This window comes from Chinchilla lanigera, unplaced genomic scaffold (genome assembly GCF_000276665.1).
Source record: "Chinchilla lanigera isolate Chin_1 unplaced genomic scaffold, ChiLan1.0 scaffold00004, whole genome shotgun sequence".
NCBI lineage: Eukaryota > Metazoa > Chordata > Mammalia > Rodentia > Chinchillidae > Chinchilla > Chinchilla lanigera.
This window is the reverse complement of record NW_004955405.1, coordinates 26632816-26638647: the sequence shown is the minus strand read 5'-3', so window position 1 is coordinate 26638647 and position 5832 is coordinate 26632816.

Below are 5832 nucleotides of genomic sequence, written 5' to 3'. Positions count from 1 at the left end.
GTCTCCCTGCTTTTTCTTTGCCCTCCAACCCGTTCTGTGAATTCTGAGAGCTTTCTTGAGGAAATGCATTGCTGCGGTTTGGCCTCACCATCTCATAGTAAGGGTGAAGGCACGGTGGCTTCTCCTACAACATCAATGAGAACAGCACAGACAGGCCTGATTTTCAAGTGCCCAGTTATACTGGTGAGAACAACTCTTGGCTTCTGAGCCTGCATACAAAGGAAACTGAAAAAAATTTTGGAACCTACTGTTTGGGTTCAAGAGCTGTTTCAGTTAGTTTTGGTAGTATAACGAATGTTCCCAGTGTTTAGTAGCCTACATGGTAATCATTTATTTGTTCCCCATCATGTGAGTCACCAGTTTGTGCTGGGGCCAGCTTGCGTCGTCACCTCAGTCCTCTCTCTGGTCAGAGTGGTGATGGACCCCATGGCCTGCAAAGATGGCTGTGACCATCCCATCCACAGCGGTGCAAACATCATTTTGCCATGTGACTTTGCCACTCCTGCCTCAGAGACAAGAGACAGCACTCCTTTATCTCTACCCACTGTATCTGGGTTTAAACTTGTGATTCATTTTGCCCAATGGGACTTTAGCAAACACAACACAGCAGATGCCTAAAGTGCTTGCACGCTGGGCCTGCTCTCTTGCTGCTGTGAACCTGGGCACTACCTTCTGGGGAAGCCTCAACTGGCTTTGTGGAGAACGAGGCAAGTAGTGGGAAGAGACCAGGCATCTCTGCGGCTCTGGCTGAGGCCTTACACATGTGAGCTAGGTCATCTTAGACCTGCAGTTTGCATCCAGTTGACCCAGAGTGGAGGAACTAAGAGAAATAATAAAACATTGGTCCGTGAGCCACTTAACATTTTGGCTTGTTTGTTTCAACGTTACATTTACTGGCCTGATCAAGTCTTATATAGTACAGTGATTTTAAAAAAGTTATTTTTGCTTTCTTAAAGAGTTTGGATGATCAGCTACAACTGAAGGCAGCTTTGATAAATTTTGCTCCACAAAAATAGTTTTATTGATGTATTGCACAAAAGAGTTGTCCAGATCTTGTGAAACTGGTGTTGTAAGGCAGGAAGTCTTCACTGGCGAAGAACTTGAATCAATGAAAGGAAAGTCAAGAGAAGCTGTAGATTCTATAGATTTGTAGAGTAGCTCCAAGCAAGTTATTTTACCTCTCTCTCACTCTATCAAAAACAAAAACAAGAAATCTTCAAAAGTCAAATGGCTTGTATAACACCTTCTTAGATAGGTGAAGGTCATGTTTGTAAGCTAAAGTAATGGAGTTCATAAGTGAGAATTAAAGCTAAAGATGCAATCTAATGGGTCATTTTATATTTCCCCTGGGATTTAAGTTTTCTTCCAGTAAGATCAGGGAAAATCCCTTCATACTCTCACTTCCTGGGTTAGAAGTGGTTTACAATATTAGATCTAACCACATAAATGTCTTAGAAAAAAATGTTATACTTTCAACAGATGTTAGAGCATAAGAAATCTACCAAGAAGCACTGGCTGCTATAATCCCGTTGACTGTGGTTGGAGATCTAGTAAGGAAATGCTCATTTCGCTTAGGTTTTCTAAGTTCCTTGCCATTGCTCCCATCTGTCCGACAAAGCAGCCTCTGACTATGTGCTTTCAGAGTCAAAGCCAACTGGAAGCAGGACCTGCCTGAGCACATTGTGTATGACGTGGGGGAGCTTCTGGGGCATGAGTCTAGTTAGACTTATGGGACAGACGCCCCATAAGGATTAGAAGGATTGGGGGGAAGTGGTGCAACTCGTGGGTTAGAAGCCTCCTGGGTTGTGATAAATTTAATCCATTCAGTCCTGGAGTGGTTTATTTTGCAACAAAAATGAACCTATAGAGAAATAGAATAATCTTAGAAGACTTGTTAGATAGAATACCCCATAGGAAAATAAAACTAATTGTGATTAAAGCTATTAGGAAAACAAAGCTTGCCAGTGAAGAATAGCAAACAATTACTGCTATTAACACTAATAATGGTGGTGAGAATTGTGAGAGCGACAATGTTATTTATTTCTTGTAGCAAAGATCTGACATGTAATGATCTCATTGGAGTTTGAACACTCTTAAAACATGCTCGCCCTACACTTCTGTCATGCAGACGTATTCTTGCCTGCCTAGAGATAATGTGGAGGGGTACTGTAAATAGAAACGGAGCAATGTGTTACTGTCTATAGGAATGGAGATTTAGAGGCCTGACCAACTTTTCACAGATAAAGCAACAAGTTAATCTGGTTATTTTCCTTTGGGCATCTCAATCTTTTAGAGAGAAGCGACTTTGATTGTAGTAGGGACAGAAGAGGGAGGCACAAATTGATTGGAAGGCAGAACTTCTGTTTGATGCTGTTAAAGGATGTGATTTCTGAGGAGAGAAAACCTTTAGGAATTGTATAAACGATACGTAGAGAGAGAAAGTTTTCTGGGCCGTTCTTGAGTTCAGAAATTAAGGAGAAACTTCTTTTTACTTTTTCTTTCCACTGCTCTGAGCCCATCAAATTGAAGTTATGAGCATAGTTTAGGTGCATTCTGACATACATGGTTATTTTCTCAGCTATGTTCCTTGTAGCATTTGTTCTGCAAAACGTTCAGTATGAAAGAGATAAGGAGTCAGATAAGTTTGAAAAATATTGTAAGTCTTACTTTTTGTGACAATACACATTAGCATTCTATGCATTGCAGATTTTATGAATTACTGTAGTAAATAAATTATTATCCATCAATCCAGTGTTTATGAATCCTATTTAAAGACAAAACTGTCTCCTTCCATAAAATATTTTAATATCCTGCATCAATGGTATTCACTAGAGAAAAACTAAAGTAGTTGGATCAATTTAACCAATAATTACGTATTTGTATAGATATGTATATGTTAAACACTTTGAGCAGATATGTTAGATAACGTATTGTTTCCAGAAAGTTCACCCAGAAAACTGAAACACAAAAAATATTACATAAAATAGGAGACCATCAATAGGATACTTTCATTGGAGGTTAAAAAACACCACAGTTTGAAAACCAGGCATGGTGGCAGACACCTATAATCCTAGCACTCCGGGATGCTGAGGCAGAAGGGTTGCAAGTTTGAGCTCAGCCTTGGCAGCTTAGCAAGTTAATGAGACCCTGTCTCAAAATAAGAATAAAAAAGAGACTGGGGATATAGCTCAATGTGAAGATCCTGGGTTCAATCCCCAGTACTGAAAAAGAAATCTCATAGTGGCTGAATGATGATGAAATGATTGGTAATGTAATGGGAATTTCAAAAGTAGGTCAAGCTTAGGGAGTCAGAGCTGTGACACCATTTCTTTATGAGTTCTTCCACTATCCTCTCTCCTGAGTACCAACTTCATTCTCAAGATGATTTCCTTCATGGGAACAAAATATCTGTTGGGAGCTGCCTTAGCCGCTCCCCTAAGATGGCGCCTGTTTCCTGCTTCCGGGTTCTTGTTGCCGCGTAAACAACCTTGTAAAACGTGTGTCTGCCTGGATACTGATGATTCTGACCTATCAGCTTGTAACCCTTGCTTTGCATTGATTGGCTACTCAGACCTTATATAAGTGTGCGTCTCTGCCCCCAAAGGGAGAGAAGGGAAGGATAGATGAGGGTGGAGGATCTTGTCAGATCCAACAGCGCTGTACATAATAAACATTGAGAGCTGACTCATTTGCGACTAAGTTCTTACTAAAACGGCGCTGGACAAATATCTGTCCATGACAACATGCAATATATAATCCCTAGTTTTCACATCCAGAAAAAGTATCCTTTCCGATAACCCCTGAGAGATAGTCCTAGGATTTGGGCTAATTTTGTCTCGCCTGCACCGTTCTGTGTGGTCAAGGAAATGCCAAATGCCAAGTCTGGATTATCTGTACCAATGACTAAATGAATAGATGGAATTATCCTTATTGGCACAGACCCTACTCCAGACAATAAGGGTGGGATCAGTTTCATTCAAATCCTGTGATTTTTAGCACAAGTTACAATAAGTAAAACAATAATGTTGTGGGGGAAATAACCTCAAATTTCTTCTACTGAAGGGCCATAAAGACTGCATAAGGAGGTCAGTAGGTCCAAGGATAGATTCCAGTTGGAGAATTAGCATTTGAGCTCTTTGTAAAGAGCATGAGTTGGCCTTGGGTATGAAGGAGAAGAAGGGCAACAGGCATTCCAGGAAGAGGGAGCAGCAAGAGTCAGGTCAGAAAGGCAAACCGTCGCAGGGTGTGAGTGAAGAGTTCTCAGACAGGCAGACCCATCTGGAGGGAACAATCATAACAATGTTTCTGTGGGAAAATGCAGTGTGCATTCCAAGTACTTAACAAATGTGCTTTTGAAATGCAACCATTATTAGTAAATTGGGAACGCCCTGTTCTTTTAGTGGTAGTGGTAGCTGTATTAAAACTTATAATACTTATGCCCCAAGAATCATAGTTGGCACATTCATGTACAATTGTTGTAGAAAATCTGTGAACTTCTTTGAAAAGATGACAGGCTACTGCAGAGTTGATACATTTTATAGCAACATATTTATTGATAGGAATGAAAATATTCCTTTCCTCTTTCTGAGGACCCTCTGCAGATTATGTATTATCAATCTAAGAAATAATTCAGTGCTAAAATAAATTTTAAGGGTCAAAATTTGAAAACAACGCTATGAATCTTTCTGTACTTTTCATTGTTTTATTTTGAGTGACTAAAAAGACTACCATGCTATTCAATTAATAAAAATCTCCTAGATAACATTTTGTTAATGTTAAAAGATTGAACTCCACTAACAGTGTGAATGAAAAAAAAAAAGAAGTACATGCTACTATATATGGATAAACCAGATGTACAGTTACCAGTGGAAGAAGACAAAGTCAGTTCCCAGACAATGACAGCTCTAGTACATTTTGAACCTTTTAACATGTCTCCTGGACCTTTTCTTTTCATTCTCAATTTATACATTTCTTCTTTTCCTTAACTGTGTCATTTAGCATTGTACCTAGCTTGCTGTGAAATGAGCCCAGGACATTTTGAAGGGGCCTCTGTCAGTCCTGGCTATTCGCTTGAAGCATATTTGGATCCTTCTCTGAAAAGCTGCAAGCTTTTGTAGTGGTCATTCTACTTCTCCAGTGGTTAGTTCTGAATGTGTAATTACCTCTGGGTCTAGAGGAGAGGATTAACAGACCTTACCCTAATTGCTTGCTTTTGTAGAGTTGTTAAAAAAGATTTGGGCTCCAAAAACAGAGGTTGTAGCCAGACAGAAGGCAGCCTGGAGTTCAAAAGTCTTGTAATCTTTGGCTCCACAGGCCCATAAAATGGAAGTGTTGACTGAATATAAACAGCTTGCAGTCTGAGAGGCCCAGGCCCAAGGTAGGAGAAAGGCCCACCGGTCATTTGCAAAGGCAGGGGGTTTCGTAAGGATTCTGACTAACCCCGTTAATGGATGGCCCCATTTGATTTCCCTTTCTCATGAATGCCAGATCTGGAGCTGTCTGCCACACAACAAAGCTTTTCTTCGCTCTCATGTTCCTGGAAATTAGGAATAAATGAGGCCTCTTGCAAGGGCCCTGCGTGAGAGAAGTAAGCTGGAAATATTAGGGGATGATGATGTGGTAGTAATACAGCCTTCTTTCCTGGTGTCCTTCTTGAGGTAATGGTTATAGACTTGTAATTTGTGAACAAGATTAAACTCAATATTAAAACGTTATTACAGACAAGTAGGAGCAGGGGCCTCTTCTGGAAGAGGGTGAGAGATTATTCACTTCACCTTCACATAGTAAAGCTTACCAGAGGTTATGGAGAGTTCTGCTGGATGAGAGGGCATT